The following is a 22,456-nucleotide window of genomic DNA, read 5'->3' as shown; positions in this document are numbered from 1 at the left end:
GATATACTTTGTACTACAGGTCCTTCATTAACATCCATTGACCAAAACCATATCTCAACAACATTCCATACTACATGGTTGGATTTGGAAGTCCTGAAAAAGACATGATTTTTTTTAACATATTTTAAGTATATATACACAGGTTAAAACTTTCTTGTTGTATAATCATTCCCTATCTATATATATATGTTTGTATATAAGACTAAAACTGACATTCAGTCTTTACAACATCTTCATTCCCAAAGTCATTTTCAAATCTGACTTCATGGTGAAATAAGATTCCATATCTACAACCAATTAAAAGGAAAAATCCCTCTGATAGACTAGCATTTAAATTCCATTTCTAAAATGGAAGCTAGGTCACCTTGGAACTTAGAACTAAAAAAATATTGAACAATATATCGGATATATTTCAAATGCATGTACATGAAATAATATAAATCTCTTAAATTCACCATAATGTTCCCTATTTCATCTTCTGTTAGATACTGTATATCCAGTGGCGGATCCAGAAATTTTCTTAAGTGGGGGCCCACTGACTGACCTAAGAGGGGGCTTGCTCAAGTCATGATTCAGTGATTCCCTATATAAGCAACCAAATTTTTTCTCAAAAAGCAGCCCCCCCCCCCCTAAATCCGCCTCTGATATCAACCTCTAGATATCTTTCAATTACATTCAGTTTAGTGTGGGTTGATCTTTGATTGTTGTACATGTTACAACCAGATTCCCGGCAGGGGGCAACTTTGTAAGACCGCAGAGGTTCAAGCTTAGATTTTGAAATAAGGAGGAAAATGTAACCTTTTCAACAGGCTCAACATCATTTCTATACATATATAAACATACTCTAAGTTTTGGACACACCTTCATTTAATATTCTACTTCAATTAGTGGAGGAGATCAAATTAAAAAGTTGCAATGGTTAAATACTCCAATCACAGTCTTTCCTGCTAAAATCGCATGTGTAGAATGTGATAAGACGGTTTTTGTGTCTATATATTGTCCTTGATATTGAGGTTATTTTGACATAGCAAAATATAAAGAAAATGTAAACTATGATCTGGAAATTGACTTCGTTTTCGCAAAATAAGCCCACTTAAACTGAACTTTAAATGCAAAAGACCTCTAAATGGCTAACAGATATTGCTATATAAAAGAATAGTCCATGATTATACATGTACATGATATTAAAGAATTCATGAAATTTACACTGATTCTGTCAGTTGAATGGACTAGAATGAGATAAGTTATATACATGATATACCCTGTTTTTTAGCCCCGACCCTAACTTTTTTATTGGATCTTTCAGAAAAAAAAAAGAAAACAAAAATTATCAACCGACCCTGTTTTTGACACATGCTTCTGATAAATGACAAAATATTTTTTCTCTCTTGCTTCCTCTTGCATAGAAAGCCAGTAAAACATTTTATTAATGTCAAAAGGTATTCCAAACAGGTTAAAATCCAAGAAATTTGCACAGCAGGTGCTTCAAAAACATTGCAAATGGCCCAAGACCACAATTAATGACCCCACTTTTCGTTGTTCCTTTTAATTAGAGTGTATTTTTCCTTATTTTTTTTTCTTTCCCATCCCCACTCATTTCTTAGATTTTATTGGGTGGAAATGAAAGATGAGAGGTGAAATAATTTTTTGGATGTTGTATTTAAACTGATTTTGATACGGAATGAGTGATTAGGCCAAGAGCAAAAAGGTCATATTTACAGTTTTCGGAACATCTCCTGACTTGTCCATAGGGGTATGGATGTATATTGGCTAAATTTGTAAAAGTGATTGCTTCAATCTTTCTAAATTTTGGATATAGTTTTGGACTAGTGCTATACATAAGACACACAAAAAATTTGACAAAAGTGCATGGTGCAATTTTTTTAATGATACAAAATGTTCTAAAGAAATGATAGACAAATTAATTGTGGTCTGTGGCCAAATGGCACATTTCCGGTTTTTGAAACTAATTATGGATTCGGACTTGGAAAAAACATGATAAATACTCAAGAACTCAAATATGAAATTTTGAATCATCACCAAAAAGTACAGATCATGTGACCATCATAAGTAACAACTATATTAAGTTTCATGAAATTTGGATAAGTCGTTCTCAAGTTACGGTGCCACATGTTTACGCTGGACAGACAGACGGACACCTGACATTTGTATACCATAATACGTATAGACGGGACGGACGTATAAAAAGTAGTACCAAGCGTGCATGTTACGTTAGAAACATATTCAAAGAATAAAGTTTTATAACTTCTTAATGTCATATCCAATATTTATCAAAACCTAAAGGGGAGTTACATGTATCTTACTTCCTATATATATTCGTGGATGTCAATACACCTAATCGCTTTTTATTCCATACCGGATAGATTCAAAAATTACACAACTTTTTCATCCAGTTGAAGCTATCTGGGGGCCGTTGAAACAATTCACCATGCACAATACTTTTTAATGAGACCCGTTTTAACTTATTGTAAATACTTTAAACAAAATAATTTTTTACTTCAATTTTAATTTCGAAAAAAAGTGGATTATACTCTATTAAAGTTTCTTGATGATCGCTTTCTAAGTTTTTCCTCCCTCAGCTCTCTGCTAAAAAAAACTTTATTTTCGGCCGCATGACCCAAACAGGAAGTTGTACATACAGTGTATGACTGTTTTTCCCAGATTGGACTAAATAGCGATAATTAAATAAGGTGTAATTTCCGAGATTGTTGAAAACTTGCATATTCATCACTATCTGATTTTGTGGTTTTAACAATCCAGACAGACAAATAGCAATAAGATGTTTAGGAAAACATGAACTAAAACCTCCTCCATATAAGACAAAAAACATGGGAACTCATACTGAATGGTCAAATGTGTACAATATGAAAATTTCAGTTAAGATGGTAAAATCACAAATCAGCCGTTAATGTAAATGGACTATAAGTATGACTGTAGAGCAAATTTAAAGGGAAATGACGGGGAAGGGGCAAATTAGCGTTCAAGGGGAGCAAATGCTGTTTAAATTGGTAAATGGATTTTAAATATAGAGGGAAAGTGGAGTCATCTTTTTAGACTTTAGTTACATGTAAATATAACTTATGTAGACTTACCTTCTAATTCTATAGACTATTAAAAAAAAAAAAAACACACAACTCGGAACTATTTCTAATTCACTTGCACTACTGATATGCAAACCTAAAAACAAAAAGAAAAATATCATAAAATAGTGATTGAAAGATTCATAACTCTTTGAAAGGATAATTCAGACACGTGTTACACGGGGAGCATGTTTGTTTACAAATAATAATGTCACGTGATCGCGCACTGACCTCGCATGCTGTATCGCCCTTACAATTCACTAATACCAAAATACATGTACACTAACCATTTCCATGCAAACATGCAACATGAATGTGATTGGTTATCAAATAATACAAAAATAATACATGAACCGTTGAAGAAGAAATTATTTCATCAAATAGATTGGATTTTCACTTTCGACACGAATAGGTCGAGTTGACATTCCTGTCATCGGAGAAAGTATTGAGATAAATGGGATAAAACGGACGTCAAAAAGGTCTAGAGAGGCACATCAGTAGAACCTTAACATAAATAAGTAATACTTACCAAAATTTCTCTAATTGATAACCTATAGAACTGAAATTTCTCAAAAATACCGGTAAATAATTTTGTTGTTTGTGTGATGCTGGTTACATTGGCGCTAAATAAATATTCTTACTCCTATTGCTTCATGTAAAAAAAATGTATAGAATTGAATTCGACTACAGTTCAGCATAAAAAAAACGTGAATATGCAAAAGCCAGGTAATATGTTAATGATAAAGTGTGTATAAATTTTCGTAAACGAAGTTACCCGTATAATTACCAAGAATTACATTTGAGCGCAAAGTTCTGTATGTGTGATTTTGGTTGGTTTATGTAACATTTATAATTTAGACTGGGATCCTGGCTAATCTTGACCTTACGACGCGCAGCTAGATTGGGCCGGATCCCAGGCTAATGTAACATCGTAAAACTCAGGGTAATGGAATTTTTTGCGTTGCTATAAGATCATTGAGGCCATCTATTTTTATTGCGGGTTCCACATATTCAAATCGGAATTATAGAAAAAATGGAATGTTGTGAGCAGAATCAAAACAGAAATGATGAACACTGCAACATTTCCAGCAAAATATAAATAGGATGGAGGATCTGTGTACTAACATTATTTGTGAAACTCTCCTTATTCATGTGAAGCGTGTGCTTTACATCGAGGCTTATTATGCTAATCATCGACGCCACAGTACTTCAACCAATCAGACAATGTTTATTTGGGGCATTCGATCGATTTTAACTCAGATTTTGGAATATTTCAATCGAAATTATAGAAAAATGGAATGTTGTTAGTACATATATAAAATAGAAAATGATGAATACTTTTAGCTAAAGATAATTTGGATGGGGGTTCTGTGTATTCACATTATTTGCACAACTCTCCTTATTGATGCTATATTTTGGAATTTCCGTGACCTAAATGGTTCGCGAAAATTAATATTTTTATATATAGTATAGTAAATATTTCTTGTACAACTGCAAAAAAACCAAACAAGTGTGTTAATCAAATTACTATTATAACACTGACGGCAAGAATGAAGTAGGTTATACACATACATGTTATATTGCAACACGTCTGACAGCAACACTATGCAAAAGGGTGTTCTCGACTCTGCGGGATGTTATGACACATATTTCTTTGAGGACATTTCATTAAGAACTTACATACTGCATTCATTGATGAGGCATTCTCTTCCTAAATATGTACAAAATCTTTGACACTTATGACCCTTTGACCTCATACAAGCTACAACATCCCTGGTGTGTGTCTGTCTTTCCCTTTCTTATGACGAATAAACACTCCAGTCCCTTATACCGTTAGCAAAATAGAAAGGTGCTTTTTCGTTGTATAATCGATTATGTACCTACCGCATTTACAACTGGTGTGCCGAAGGTATTAGGTATAGTCCTTGCTGGTGTTACAAAAAAATAACAACCACACGGCACTTAGTAATAAGAGAAAAGAATGGTCGACTCGGAGTCAGAACTAGGCGCGTGTATAGGTGACGTGTCTTCCTGTAGACTGTTATCTTGTAAATAGCAACTTTTAAATGAGTCCGAGATTACTCTGACGCGCGCCCAACGGCAGTTTTGTGAGACAAGTCCCACGGCCCCAGCTTGTCTGGCAAAACAGCCGTTGGACGTCAGAGTAATCTCGGACTACTTTTAAATCTGACTTCGAGTATAGGTATACTATAAAATGGAGATAATCTCTCTTTCATTGCTCTTGCTAGTATGATCAGAGGCGGATTTAGAGGGTGGCCCGCTTCCCCTTTTTCTAGGAAAAATTTGATTGATTATATAGGGAATAACTGAAGCATGACCGGAGCTGGCCACCTCTTAGGCAGTCATTGGGCTCCCACTTATGAAAATTTCTGGATCCGCCACTGATGATTATAATACTTGCACCTTAAAGCTGTCATCTTCATGATCTTACACGGCATCATATGTTTTGCCATCTTCTTTTCAGGGAATATTTGAAAGAGGAAAATGTCAACATGAATGCTCCGGTGGTCAATTTAAAAGAGTGGCGAAAGACACCAGAATACTCATAGATCAAAAATAAACTGACAACGCCATGGCAAAAACGAGGAGATAAACAAACAAATAATAGTACACAAGACACAACATATAAAACTAAAGACTAAACAACACGAACCCCACTAGGTGCCCTGGAAGGGTATGCTGATCTTGCTCCACATGTGGCATCCGTTGTGTTGCTCATGTTATCACAAACCTGGTAAATAGTCTAATTAGGTAAGTCACATTCGTGAGAAGAAAACGGGATTGTAGTTACAACAGTGATGATTTCAACTTCACCATTTTGAACTATTGGTTTAATAACTACTATCAAGGAAATCATGGTAGCAAATACAAGCCTAGGAATATCGTATCAATTGGGAGATATATACTCCGTATGCAGGTGCTTCTGTAAGGTTGCTACATAGAAATGGAAAGTTCACAATTGCGAAACGGAAATCGTCTCCTGTGTCGCAACGTTTTGTTTTCAACCGACATTCATGGTCAGTTTCTAGATGTAAGTTTAGATATGAGGCAACAAGAATGAGACATAATCTTCATGCTCGTTTTTTTTTAGTGTAATTTCCATTTGGGAAAAAGTCACAGTTTAATACATAAATAGTGAAAGACAGTTAGTGATTGTCTGCAATCAGATTTAAATGTAATGTTATAATGATGATTACTGTACAATGTTGAATCTGGTTATATAAACTCCCATGTATAGTACACCTATCTGAAATTATAATTAACATTTTGCCATTTTAAACGCATATATTTCAATATATTTCATAAAATGGAACATTCCACATACATGTGCATACAAATGTCTCCTTACGGAAAAGAAAAAAAAAATCATGTGTATTAAAAAAAAAAAGCAAATAGAATATCTCCGAGAAAAAAAATTGTCTAAAACTCAAATACATCTTTGTTTCCTGATTCATAACGCATGAAAGTTATTCAAGCTGTTCTATGAAGATAACGACACAACTCCATCAGTTGTAGATTTTTATCAAACATGGTAGTTGATTTCAATCGAGTCGGCCTTTATTAAATTTATGACAACAAGCATGTTCTAGTTTTCGTTTCCACCGTATACACTTCTTTTTGCCTTTGTCATATGAGACCTTGAAGGAATACGGCTTGTTACACATTTGAATTTGTTATAGTCAATGCACCGGGTTTTAATGATTTAATTGCTCCGATCCGAAACAGTCGTGGTAAATATAGTTAAGGAATATGTGATGAGTTTCATATCTTTTTCACCTGTCAACATGGTGATATTTCTGCTAGAAGTTTATACCATACTGTGATCTAATTGAGCCAAACATGAACACATTTACAAGTTTGCTGTCTTATATATTTTCCTATAAAAAATTCTTATTCACCTTAGTTTGTCTGAGGTTAAGAATACAATTAATAATCTTTTAAAAGTGTCTTGCTAACTATATATTGTGTGTTTTCGTCGTTGTAAATTTTACTTTTGTTCGAACACATGTCTATTGTTTAAGCTACATTTATCTCTGTTTGTCTGTTGGCTTTTTTATAGTTCAACTGTTGTCTATTTGACGTTTTCACCAGCTCCTCGTTTACTCAATGTCTACAGTTTTGTTCTAATTACCTTTCTTGTAATCCGCTTTGATTAAGATGAATACCGCTAGTCGATTCCTCAATCCCAAGGTTTTCTTCTGCAAGTAGTGGAAGTCGTATTTGACAGTTTCTCGGATCACAAGGATCAGTTGACTTAAACTCATACACCATTGTATTGCTATAAATGTTGGTTTCTTTGTATCTTGTTCCACTAGGAACTAATTGAGATGGGTACCCTAAAGATTCTTCCTGTACTGCTACACAATCATATAAGAATTAAATAAATTTGAAAATTGTCTTTAAAAATTATAGCAATCAAAATTAAAAGCGATATACAATGTTTTGATAGCGTTCTTCATTCTACAGTAATGTTCACCCTCCGCATTTGAAGCATTACGCACACACAAAACTACTGATCTTTTGTTTTGCAAAGTACTACCCCACCCGCCCGTAAATTATTCTTATGTCTTTTTTAATATCATTTTAGAACATTGCCATATTGGTATAAATATTTATTTTGTTATCCCTAAGGTGAAACCATACTAAAAATTTCATATATGTACTTTCGTGGTAAACATTCTGTCAGTACCTATATATTTTGGCATTTAACGTGGTCATGTTTAATTTTGACTATCTATTTTAATGACGTCTATGCACTAAATCAATTGCATGTTGGATGTGTACTGATTGATATCTTTGAACTTGCCGTCAGTAACTGCGATTTTTCTCAGATATGTACTGAGCTGGGGTTTTTTTTGGTTAGGAATAAGGGATGGACTTATACCCTGTCAAGTCCTGTCTGTGTTGTTGTGTGATCGGCTTCTTTGTATCGATTTGAAGTGTTTAGCATTTTTCAATTGATTTTTAGCTCACCTGGCCCGAAGGGCCAAGTGAGCTTTTCTCATCACTTGGCGTCCGTCGTCCGTCGTCGTCGTCCGTCGTCCGTCGTCGTCGTCGTCCGTCGTCGTTAACTTTTACAAAAATCTTCTCCTCTGAAACTACTTGGCGAAATCAAACCACACTTGGCCACAATCATCATTAGGGTATCTAGTTTAAAAAATGTGTGGCGTGACCCGGTCAACCAACCAAGATGGCCGCCACGGCTAAAAATAGAACATAGGGGTTAAATGCAGTTTTTGGCTTATAACTCAAAAACCAAAGCATTTAGAGCAAATCTGACAAGGGATAAAAATGTTTATCAGGTCAAGATCTATCTGCCCTGAAATTTTCAGATGAATCGGTCAATCGGTTGTTGGGTTGCTGCCCCTGAATTGGTAAATTTGAAGAAATTTTGCTGTTTTTGGTTATTATCTTGAATATTATTATAGTTAGAGATAAACTGTAAACAGCAATAATGTTCAGCAAAGTAAGATCTACAAATAAGTCAACATGACCAAAATGGTCAGTTGACCCGTTTAGGAGTTATTGCCCTTTATAGTCAATTTTTAACAATTTTTCGTTAATTAAAGTAATCTTTTACAAAAATCTTCTCCTCTGAAACTACTTGGCAAAATTAATCCAAACTTGGCCACAATCATCTTTGGGGTATCTAGTTTAAAAAATGTGTGGCGTGACCTGTTCAACCAACCAAGATGGCCGCCACGGCTAAAAATAGAACAAAGGGGTAAAATGCAGTTTTTGGCTTATAACTCAAAAACCAAAGCATTTTGAGGAAATCTGACATGGGATAAAAATGTTTATCAGGTCAAGATCTATCTGCCCTAAAATTTTCAGATGAATCGGTCAATCGGTTGTTGGGTTGCTGCCCCTGAATTGGTTATTTTGAGGAAATTTTGCTGTTTTTGGTTATTATCTTGAATATTATTATAGATAGAGATAAACTGTAAACAGCAATAATGTTCAGCAAAGTAAGATCTACAAATAAGTCAACATGACCAAAATGGTAAGAACTTCAAAAACATCACCATCACCAAAATACAATTTTGTCATGAATCCATTTGTGTTCTTTGTTTAATATGCACATAGACCAAGGTGAGCGACACAGGCTCTTTAGAGCCTCTAGTTTTATTTTGTTCTTATGTTGTGGTGTTATACCACTGTCCCAGTTCAGGAAAGGTTTGAGAGTTCACAAACATGCCCTCCTCTTCTGCCACTTTCTTTGTGTTCCTGTTTCAAGTGCGGAGCTTGTAGTTAAGTGGTTTTGATTGGTTCAAGTCTGTTATATTAGTTTTACGTAAATTGTCTTGTTATAAATTAATTGTCTTGTTATAAGTTAGGCCAGAAGTTTGTTCAATTGAAAGGCTTCAATTTTTTTTAGGTTGATGCCTTTAATAGCCGACTACTAGTTTATGGTATAGAGTTTTCTCATTGTTGAATGCCACAATGTAGCCTATAAGTTCTTACATCCACTGCATTTGAACTATTGTGGATAGATACTTCAATGATAATCAGTTCAAATCGCCTTTTTCTTATAAGAAAAGATTTATAGCGAAATATTACTATTGATAAAAAATAAATAAATTAATTAATTAATAGTATAGTAATGATAATGATAATGTTAAAATGAATTATAATTGATTTTTTCCTAACTAGATATGGTATAATAAAAAAAAGTCTTACCGTTCATTTCAATGAATAAAATACAATTGATAATTTAAAATCCCTTCAAATATACTGAACAACAAAAAATGAAGTCATATTTTTATCTTTTTTACCCATTGTATAAGTTTTATTTTTAAATCCGTTAGATTAATTAATTAGATTTGCAAGGATGAACGTAAACAGAGCAGCACTACCGTTACTATACTACACAGTAGTGAATGAATGAATGAATGAGTGGATTGGTCCATGTGTCGGCAGTGGGGTGTGAAGGTTGATAGCAAAATATTGCATTTTATTCAATTGTTATGTTTTTATGTTTTTTCAAGGTATCTGGATGATTCGTTCCAACTCCGATTCGTCCCAACAAATTCGTCCCAAATTGCTTGGACAATTCGTTCCAACTTTTTCCAAAACTTGCCAGTTCGTTCCAACTTATTCAATCTTGTTATTAATATATATGTGTCAATGACATGATATCAAATAAACTTGTAAACCTAAAACTTATTTTTTTTTATTGCAAAAGATTCAGATTATCTCGAAATATGATATAAGCTGACAAGAAAAGGGAAAAAACAAAGACAACCCAAAAAAACTATGTCTAAATAAACAAATATTGTACATATAAATCTGCGTTTTTCAACATAAATATTTGTTAAAATCGAACCATAAAAGCCTTCAAAGATATTGCTGAAAAACGATCTTTTAATATGAAAACATAAAATATGATACATAAAAATTGACAAGAAATTGATGATTTTTTGCCGTGAACTATAGGTTGATTTACACAAAAACAGTGATATACGTACATAAACAGTGAAAGAAAGTTGGAACAAATTGTTTAGACTGATTGAAAACGATCTATTATATGAAATATACATAAAAAAAAATGACAAGGATTTGACAATTTTTGCCATGAACAGTGGGTTGATTTACACAAATTCAGTGATTTTCGAACACAAACATTATAATAAAGTTGGAACAAATTGTTAACTCTGATTAATAATGAACTAAATCAGTTGGAACAAATTGTTAAGTCTGATTAATAATAAAATAAATCAGTTGGTACGAATTGACAATTGACTTGGTACGAATTGTCCAAATCTGGAACGAACTGGTTTGGAACGAATCGGACTTGCATTCTTTTTCAATTTGTTTTTTTCAGATGGTCTCATGTTTTCTGAAAATGTGAGCAGATCTTGTTCGTGTTGCTCAATATAAGTAATCATCAAGGAACATCGCAGCGACATTAAGGTGATTTTCCCGCAAAACCGAATAAAAAAATAGTGCAGGAGTTATTTCCCGTATCTGGATCAACACGTTTATGGCGGGCGACTTTTGACGTTGCAGACACAGTTATAAATGTAGCAATAGGTAAGTTTCGAGTATCGCATAAATGATGAAATATATCAAAGGAATGTATTAATTTGATCACACAATCAAAGGAATATCATATATTAATTAGCAGGGTATTAAGGTAATGAAGAAATTATATTAGTGTCTTAATTAAAAAAAAACGTCTTTTTTTTCAAGTTTTCATCACAATCCAGTATAAAACTTCAGTAATTCAACTTCTTTGTATTAAGTTTAGAAAGAAAAAACACCACAAAACATTCATATTTTTTAATTTATTTTTAATGGTACGACTTCCCAGTGGTACGACTTTACGTTGGTACGAGTTAACATGGTACGAGTTTTAACTTGCTTCCACATATCACATATGGTGTCTTTTTTCATATTATAATGTATTTTCACATCAAATAATAGAAATAATTTGAATGAAAGCTGTATTTATCAAAAGAAAGATCGCAAGCGGAATTTAAACGACCTGGTTGAAGAAACTAATGAGAAAAAATGGAAAATTTATTCAATATGATCCAATGTCTGGGCAAAACATGATTTAGCAGGATAATTATGGTGTAATGTATCGCTTTCAGGTATATAATCTCGAGATATACTAAAATTATGCAGACGGTATGGCTTGTGCATCATTAGTCCAAATAATTATGACGTTTGGCAAGGCTATTTTTAATTTTTTTCTGGGACGCCTTCCTAGGAAGGCGTCCCAGAAAAAGAATAAAATAGCCTTGCCAGACGTCATAATTATTTGGACTAGTGCATCATGTGCATAGGACAGAAATATAAACCATGTGTTGCAATATTTAATTTCAACCATGGCCAGTATCCATCCTTTTTATACGAAAGACACAAAAACACAGGGGTCCTTCTGGGTCCACACAAATTATGAAGTTTTTTACCCCACTTTTTGGGGGGTTTCGACCCCAGAAAAACGTGTTTATCCCACAACCATGGGACCACCTTATGTTTCATGACTTGAGCCCAATCTGTTCATCTTGTGTCAGATAATTTAGGAAAATGACAAATAGCATAAAAAAAAACATGTGCCTTTGCCTCTTATCACCTTTTTAACTGTTTGATAATAATTAATATGCATAAACTGTATTAGAAGGGCAAATACATGTATAATTTTCAATTGTTAATAATTATAAATTGGAAGCTTTTATCAGCTGATAAAAGCTTCCAATTAATAATTATTAGGACTAATCTTGCCATTGATTCAAAACTACTCCAAATAATTAAGGCGTCGAGGAAAAAAAAAAGCTTTTCAAGATTAGAGTAAGGTGCGTCAAAGTGAAGAAAAAAAAAAAAGCTTTTCAAGGTGTCATAATTATTTGGACAACATCGAAACCACCTTTAAATTTCAATTCATCATCCCTAACAAACATTTTTTTTTGTTCGTCTGTTATTGATAATAGTCCAAATAATTAAAATGTCTGGCAAGACTATTTTTATTTTTATCTGAGACACCAGTAGGAAGGCGTCCAAGAAAAACATTTAAATAGCCTTGCCAGACGTCATAATTATTTGGACTATGTCTGTTATTTAAGCAGTTCATGTACATATATAATTGTAACCTCCAAAAGTTCCAAAGTTAGCTTTATCATTTTTTGTAGCAAAGCTCAAAGCTAAAATAAAATAGTATTTTTATTTTATTTTTTGGCATGATTTAGAGTCAGGGGTTTTATCTTGTAATGGGCCGAGTTTACCTGTATTTTTAAAGATTGTATTATTTCCCTTTGTTATTGGTTGGAAAATATGGTGGCAAAGTATTTATTTCATCACACGAGATGTGAAATTTTCTTAAAAGAGCTGCCATATTAACGATTGTGAACATTAGGATGTATCATGCAATTGACTTATATTATTGGCAACACTACAAAAAAATGTAAATGTACTAACTTTTGACTCAAGTTCAGTTTACTTTTCACTTTACAACGGAAATAAAATGACTATTTAAAGGGTCAGTGCTAAAAAAAGGGTAGGTCAGGTAACGGTAAACAGACTTATATACATGATATATATAAATATATATATTGGCCTAAGAAAAGACTAAAAGAAGCAATGATCTGAGGCTAATTAATATATAGTTTGCTCATCATGACTGCCTACTTTGACATATTATTTTTATATATATATATGTCTTTTGGAAAATGTTGTTTGTGCTGTTTTTAGACCCTTCTACAAAAAAAATTGTTTTACATGCACACGTATAAAAATTGCGGTTTTTATTCAACGCAATCATAGGTTTAAAGGTAGTTTTCAATTAAGACTCGTATATATATATTTATAGATAATAATTATTATCAGTTATAAATTGCATAGTCACTGCATGCACTTTCCCTCTAAAACACATGTTTGACATCAAATATCTAAACTCTGTCCCTGTTCAGTGTTGGTTGGAATTAAATCCATCACTCAAAGCTATATATCCCCAGTAAATAGAATCGAACTATAATCTATATCTAGTCTCTAGTCAGACTGACTATATATTAAAGTTCTGTCTGTCTGTTCCATGAATTTTTTTCTTTGCACCTTTCTCAGGAAAATTACAAGGATTTCTGAAATTTGCTTTCAGGGTTTATATATGAGTTAGCAATACCATGTGATGCTTTTTCATCTTAATCACTCAACAACTTCCTGTGTACCTTAAAATTGTTTAAGTTTATGGGGGTATCATAAGTTTAGTTCATTTAATTTGCATTATAAACAAACTTGTGTGACAAAAGTAATTTCTTTATATTAAAAAAAATTATGATTCATTATCATGATCATACATGTTACATTTGCTATGGACGCATGAAATTATTAAACGTGTTATCAATTTTCAAAAGTATATTATATTACAATTTAATTTGTTTTAGCTTGCCTGAGAATTACAGGACTGAAGTAACAGTATGGCATTCAAGCTTTGATGAAATATAAAGTAATGGTTTGAACTTTGAATTTGGGATCTTTATTATAGACAGGTAAATTGTTTATCCTGCAATTATCTAACTGTTGTACAATGAGTCAACTCTCCTCAAGAGTCTTTAAGTGAAACAGAAATTAAAAACTATAGGTCACCATTTAGGCATAATGGCCTTCAACAATGAGAAAACACCGAAAAGGCCCCTAATCATCAATGTTTATAAACAAGGAGAAAACTAATGGCCCAATTTATGTGGGGAAAATGAATGAACAAACAAACAACAAATGTTTAATTACAGACACAGTCATACATATATGTACAGGATGTGTGTGTGTGTGTGGGGGGGGGGGGTATGTTAGCAAGTCAGGCTTTTCTTCCAGATTTTATGATACATGTACATGTATGTGCAAAAAATTTCTGTTTTCTTACATTGTGAGAAGATTGTATGATGTAAATTTAGAACTTTATACATGTTATATGGCAATGTTTTAATTAAAAGGCAACTGAATACAAAATGTATCTCATTTTTAAAGGCAGTGCTTTAAGGCCTGACTTTTAAGTCATGAGGTTCATCTTTTCATACGCAATCCATGCTGGGGGTCTTTTGGCCAGAAATAGATCCGGAAATGTTCGAATTTCTCCTCTTCTTTTTATGGTATGATATGGTTTTTGTTTCTTTCATTTACATTGGGGACTAAAGAAACGATCAGTGTGTATTGTTCGTTTTATAGAACTTGTTATAAGTGTGTATTTTGCATTATAAGCAATCAACCTGACTACAAACTATCATTATTTGTATATTCCGTGTGGAAAGAGGTCGGGTCAATTTCAAGTGTTATCTGACATCTAAAGATTCTTTAATTAGTTCAGACGTTGATATAACAATGAAAAGTCAACTGAACATGATTAATATTGCATCTTCTATAATTCAAAGCGGAATTCGGTTTATGAACGAGAAACCGTAAAGCGTTTTCAATTTCGGTATTAGTTATGTATGTTATCTACGTATTATCCTGGTTCCCGGTACTACGTTCCGGGTATTAGCTATTTGATATATTTGATGTGTAACATTACAATCGGGTACCAGCCAATCTACGTGTGTATGTGTACATGATTTACCGCCAAAATGACCGACTTAAAAAATAGTCCATAAACGTTCCGTATAATGATATGCAAATTCATAATTAATCGTAACTTTTTTTTATCTTTGTATAATTAATATAACAAAATGGATTCCACAAAATTGAAAATAGCATTATTTTACGAGGATTTCTCATATTTTTTTCACTTCCGGGCGCAGTAATACGTATGTTTTGAAGAAGCTCGAAGAATTTGACAAAGTGAATTGAGAAGGAAACGGATAGATATACGTTCTTGCTATCAGGTAAAACAATTTAAATGTACAGAACAAACACATTTACTTCACACAAATAGTACAGGCTTAAGCTTTTTATTGTCTAGCTTATACACGACTGTAGTCAAGTGTTTAAACGACGGCGGTGACCTACAAGGTACGGGTCATACTGGGTCAAGTCCATATGTAAACATATCCACGTGCTATTAGGTAGAACGCATCGTAATGCAATATCTACAATTTTTCCTCCTTTATACATCGTTTAACCAGAAATATTTCTCCTTTTTACATCGTTTAACCAGATTTATTTCTCTTTCAAATACACTTAAACATGGGTTGTATGTACGTATCTTTTCTAGTGTTTTCTTGTTGTTATTAAAGTTCATTTGTTGATGTTTAGAAATTTTTGAACGACTGAACACAGGAGTGAATGAATGCAACAATTATATATACTGAAGACTTGGGCTGTACAATGATAGTGTACGTATATCATACTGATAATCATTCTAGCAGTAATTATGTTAATTTAGGATGTAATGTCTAATGACAGGAATTCATGAGCTATGCCTCAGGCTTTCTGAAAAAATATCAATGACAATGTAAACAGGAACAAAACATTGACACGAATGATGCTCTCTTCTATGTTATATAGTTATTTAGGTATATGTGTTGCACAAGTTTCAATTAAACTTAAGTTATAAAACTTTTTTTCAGGGCACAAACCCACTTTAAAGAGACTTGTCTACTGCCATACCCATCCTATTTTCATGCACCATTTGCAAGCAAGAGACTGAATGGTTTGCAAAATTAAAAATCAGGACGGTGTCCAATTAAAACAAAAGAACTAAACTGGATGAATATTGTAGGAGAAATCTAGACATGCTAGAGGAAAGTTTTGATTTGTGAAATTGGTTTTCCTGAAAAGTCATTCGTCCTAGCCTGCAGAAAGGAACTATAACTGTCCACCACCAACTGACGAGCTAATGTTGAGCTTCACATATGGAATTACTCAAATACCATCAATGTCTATGTTTTCAGCACAAATTTCACAATTTATGACACAGCTGTGCTTTTTTTTATACCGTTAAAGAGTTGTAAACTAAATTTTATTTTTTTATCAATAAATATATATTATATTAATTGTGTCATCTAAGAAAGTCTTGTATTTTGCCAAAAGATGCATACTAGTGAATGAAAGTGGTGCAGTTCATTTTGCTTTGGTATATAGAATTGAATTACAATTGTTCATTTTATTGGAATGCATATAAAAATAAGGAGATGTGGTACAATGTATATGATATTTAGTGAGTTTATCAAGCAAAAGTGAATAAGAAATAGGTATAAGCAGTTACAGGTACTACTGTACAATCTCAAACAAGGAGAAAAACTCATACCGTAAAGAGAATTTCATATTTACAAGTAAGTTTTGTTTTTGCGTTGAATAATTTTCTTCTATTGTTTTAATTGCAAATATGGGAAGTGGTTAAAATGCTAATGAGACAGCTGTTATGGCCACAGAGCCTTAATTGAAAACTTCTTTTTCATTCATACCGGTAGATTTTGCCTGGAGTAAGAAACATATCTGCCAACTTTTCAAAATGCACATGGGGGTTTTACGTGAAAGATGGTTCATATAGTCATACAAAACCTTCAAGGGGGCCTTCAAATGGAAGCAGGACAAGTCGCCCCACTGGCTAATCGGCCCACTTTTTAAAAAAACACCACAAACTGATTTATCAAATCACCCCACATGTGAAATTGGTTAAATCATGTTTAATATTACTCCTGCCAACTCGCCCTACTTATAAAAAAACGGTAATTTTTAGATTAATATATATATATATATATAATTAAAAATAAAAACTCGCACCACTTTAATGAAAACTAATCTACACAGAATACAAACAAACCGAAAATAAATTTAATTACTATTATCGATATATACTGAAGAATAAATGTAAGTTTTGAAGCTTAGTTATTTGCATAACAATTGAAAAGAAACCTGTTAATTGTATCATAATGCAATATAAGGAATTGAACTTATATTCAATGGGATAACATCTTTTTCCATACGTGGGGCGAGTTGGCATTACTAAATTCATGCGGTTAATAATATATTTATCTAGATTTCACCGATTTCCATTAGGTGGGACCAGTTGGCAAGAGTTATATTAACAGAATTTAACTTATATACAATGGGTTAACATCTTTTTACATAAGTGGGGCGAGTTGGCATTACTAAATTCTTCCTGGTTAATAATATATTTATCTAGATATAATCGTTTTCTATTAGGTGGGGCGAGTTGGCAGGAGTAATATTAACGGGATTTAACACAGTTCACAAGTGGGGCGATTTGGTAATCCAGGTTGGGGCAGGTTTTTTTTTAAAGTGGGGCGAGTTAGTGAAAAAGTGGGGCTATTTGCTAATGGGGCGATTGTCATGGATTCCCTTCAAATATATTCTAATGTGGTTTTTGGCTTCTTCTTGCATTAACAAGCTTATAGCCATTGTTGAATTAATTGTTTTCTTTAAATAGTCGACAAAATTGCTCTTACAAAATTTCCATTTGGGAGCCTCGAGCTTGATGGGGGAAATACTCTGCAAATACTGACAGTTGGCAGGTATGGTCATCAAAAAAGTTGACATGTTACTATGTACATTTACCATTATGTTACTTGATGTTCTTGCTATACACACAGTACAGAGACTAGTCAATCTTTGTGAACTATTTTTTTATGGGAGTCATAGAATATGCGTATACAATCAATAATTAAAAATAGTCTATTTATATTGAAAAGGAAAAGTTCTTATATGTCTAAAGAAGAGGGACGAAAGACACCAAAGGGACAGTCAAACTCATAAATTTAAAGCAAACTGACAAGGCCATGGCTAAAAATGCATTTCATGGCGAGGCACAGAAAATATACTGTAAACAGTAGACTATAGATACATGTATGGGTGAACTAAGGTACAAAAGAACTCTAAATCTTAAATTCTACAAACCACCTCTGTTCTATGGAAGATAAGGATATAACTGGACTAGAAATACACACAACCTGTAATTAACTGCCTTTACAGCGCTTTCGCGCTTTGATTATAAGAACTGACATTTTGAAATCTATACATGTATCACACATAAGTAACTGTACAAGAATGTAAATATTTTCTGAAATAGCAATTATTGATATCACAATTTTCCATTCTTCATGAATTGCAATACAATAGTTTATGTACCCAATATAAATGATCATCATAATTTCTTAATTAAAAATGAAGCTTCTGTACCAGCAATAGTATTTATTTACACAGACATGACAGATACACCTAGGCCTATAATAATATACTGAACTTGCTAGCTCAAATTTCTTGTGATCATGTTGATATTGAAGTATTCCTGTCATTGTTCACATTTGGAAAAGGAGATATAAAATAATGAAGTTAAACATTATACCTAAATTTAAATATTTATAACATACAGTCAGGGGTACTACTTGTACAAGTGTATTTTATTTACTTGAAAAAGTGAAAAAAAATATACACATATAAGTAATTAAATAATGTTTGAATAATCTCCCCTTAGTTTTCTGAAAAATTTACTTGTACAAGTAAATTTTTCTTACAATCCCACAAAAATCCTCAAGTCTTGAGATGTAAAATCATGCCTTTAATGATTTTTCCCAGGTTTGCTCAATTTTTTTCATTGAAGTTCAATGTTTCATCTAATTAATTCATCAAAGAAACTGATTGAGCAAAGATCTTGTATATTTGCGCAAGGCAATCAAAAATTGCTCCTTTGGGGCTTGTAAATGAGCAGTGTTAAGAAGAAACAGACAAATAGGACTTTCATTGTCCATGAAATTACACTTGAATGATTAGTAAAGACATCTGCAAAGGGTACACAATTTAAAATTCTATTAGAGCAAAGAAATCATTAGAATTCAAGAAAAGAAGAAAGGATGATTTTTCTACCTATACAAGTAAAAAAATCTGAATGCGGAAGGGACATAACTCAGCCAATTTTTTTTTTACCTATAGATACAAGTAAATAAAATTCACTTGTACAAGTATCCTACAAATTTACTTATATGTGTTTATTTTTTTTTACTTCTTCAAGTAAATAAAATACACTTGTACAAGTAGTACCCCTGACTGACATAGTGCACCTTTTTAAAATGCAGGTGGAAAATTTATATTTTGTTCAAATGTTGAATGAAGACATTAATACTACAGGTAAAAAACTCACTCTGGATGGACATTATTTCGTTAGAATTTTAATCGTACCTTTTTGAAGAAGTATGTTTGCACTAACTTTGAATTACTTTTTTCATTTTGAAAACCTCAGTTGATAAACATGTATACATTGTACATGTATTATATTTGGATTTTTTTTTTATTTCAGGGATGAAGACCTTAATAGACCTGCAGTCAGACACCAGTTAAAAGTTGCTTATAACTCATCATGGCCATTACCATGATTATGGAAGATGTGATAAAAATTTGTTTAGAAAGCTACCAAATATGTTTGTGAAAAAAAACCCAGCTATTCTACATAATGTACCGTTCTAAGCAGAAGCATTGACAGTTTGAAGACCAAATGAATTGGAATTTAGTGTTTTGATGCTGAAAAACCGAGGAATATTAATTGGACAATTTAACTTCTTTTTCATCATTATTGAAGTTGATATTTTTATCTCAGTTAAAATGATGTCCTAATATACATAATGGCAGTTCAGAGATTTGTGAATATTCTTAGAATAGGAGCTGCAAAAAAGATTTCAGTTCAAAAAATGTGTTTCATGGATGTAAAAAATGGAATTTGTTGTCTCTTTCATGAAATCTTTTTAAAAAATCTGCAATATCTAACCAAGATGAGTGAGAGATCTACAACTAGACATGCCATTCAGTTGAATTGTAATCATGGTAAAGAGGAATTTTGAAACATAAATTTATAAGTCTTATATGAGTGTTTTGTTATTTTTATGGCGATTACAGGCGATTCAATATAAATATTAATCATACCAGTATTAAGACTTGCAGATATGTACATGAGATATGTACATGTACAATGTATGCATGCAATTCACTGATGCACCACTAATGGAGTTACATGTACATGTAATAATAAAAGTAAGAATATGACATATTCCCTCGGGGAACAAATAGTCATATACATGTACATTTATGTATTGGCCACCAGAGAACAAGAAAATCTTATTTTGTCATGATTTATATTTCAATCTCATTTCATGACACACAAATTAAACTTCAGGTTTACAAAAGCATAATAAAGTGTTTTAATTAAGTTGTTGGTCAAATTGATGTTGGCCTTCAATGCTGAGCAAGACCTCTGTACAAGACTACAAGTGTAACAGCCACACAATGTTTGAACCAAACAAAATTGTTTTTTTTTGTTTGCATTTATATCATGATGCTACATTGTATAATTTTGTACATCTGTACCTTTATATACATCATATGTTCATGTGTATCTAACTTTTCTACAGGTATACATGTACTTGGAAATGGGAATTATATTATATTAGTCATGTCCCCTTTATCATGTTTATCATGATTCATTCATCTGATTACCATATTACAATGTATACATATATATCATGATTCCTTCATTTGATTACCACATTACAGTGTATACATGTATGGCAATGAGACAGCATTCCCAACACACAGACAGAAATCAGTTTCTTCTTATTTTAAATTTAAATGTATCATACTCGTTTATATTTATGTACATATATATATAGTAAGTACATCTAGAATTTGATACAAAAAATTAGATTTCATGATGTGGTATAATTGCCAATGAAGCTTTGCTTAATAATTAAGTTGTGTTCATTTTATGATTTGGTCAGGTAAAGATTTACCCATGACTTTTGGTAGGCAGTAGTTTTATAAGTGTTTACATGTATATACATGTATCATTTTTACTTTCCTACTGACTTTTTGGTCCTGTCTCCTACATGTATATCATGATTCATTCATCTGAAACTTTTTGATTGTGTATGTTAAATATATATTAAGCATGTTGGTTATTAATGTATTTGTATATACATTGTATACATGTATACTGGTACATAGAATTTCTTTTATTCTGACAGAAAAGAAATACCTTTTCAGTTGGCTCCAATCTCCGCAATGAAAACATGATTGATCATGTTGATTGTGCTGAATGTCACGTAAGCACTTGCAGCTTTTTCTTCGCTGTCCATTTGTATTGGTGGCCACTTTGTACAGTAGGCAGGATTTTAATACGAAATGAGCGACATAAAAAACAGACACTATTTCCAACATAATGGTAAAATTGTATACTTAACTTTTAAGGTTGAGAAATTAAGATGCATATGACAAGGCTGCAGATCGAATCATAGGTACATTGTACATGTACATGTGTCGGATATAATTTGTTCGACCTCGATGGACTTTTTTTGTTTTTTTTTTAAAGTTTTGAGTACTCGATGCCACAGCTTCTTATCCTTACTCTAAAAAGGTAGTTTGTGCAAATATTAAAACTGAATGAGAACAGAATCATATCCCCCATGTTAATGCTGGTGTTTGCCTTTAAATATTCCAAACAAAAATAGGAGGGCAGAATAATTTTACCAAGCAACTGTAAGAATGTTAGAATAAGTAATATATGGCAATGAATGGGTTGAAAAGAAATATTCTGTCCAACAAAATACAGGCACATAACAAAAAAAACAAGCCTGACACCTGTTGAAAAATCATAAACATTTAAAGGCAAAATAAACCTCTTCGGGCCAGTGCATGCCCCGGCCATGAGAACAAATTCAAAAAGACCTCCCAATCATGATTAACAAATGATACCAGTCACACTTGATTAACAGCAGATATTCAACAAGTAAAATTGGAATATTATTATGCAGGTAGGTTATTTTATTTAAATTTAAAAATAACCAATGACACACCGATCAAACAAAAAAGGCACTGGCTACGGTTACATGGAAATGTAACAATAATAAAAATATTATTGTTACATAGGAGACTAAATGCCGGAATTCAAAGTCGGGTAA

At 32.5% G+C, this 22,456-nt stretch overlaps 1 long non-coding RNA gene across 1 annotated transcript; it reads left to right on the top strand.

Annotated features, from left to right (window-relative positions):
* The first annotated feature begins 11,560 nt into the window (after positions 1 to 11,560).
* On the top strand, positions 11,561 to 20,339 carry LOC134691690 (uncharacterized). The gene is made up of 3 exons (XR_010102181.1): positions 11,561 to 11,719; positions 14,006 to 14,110; positions 19,807 to 20,339. It is a non-coding gene; the product is annotated as an uncharacterized LOC134691690 (long non-coding RNA).
* Positions 20,340 to 22,456: the final 2,117 nt, after the last annotated feature.

The sequence above is a fragment of the Mytilus trossulus genome, chromosome 11 (assembly GCF_036588685.1).
Source record: "Mytilus trossulus isolate FHL-02 chromosome 11, PNRI_Mtr1.1.1.hap1, whole genome shotgun sequence".
NCBI lineage: Eukaryota > Metazoa > Mollusca > Bivalvia > Mytilida > Mytilidae > Mytilus > Mytilus trossulus.
The sequence above is the reverse complement of the archived record's forward strand: the minus strand, read 5'-3'. Positions and strand labels throughout refer to the sequence as shown.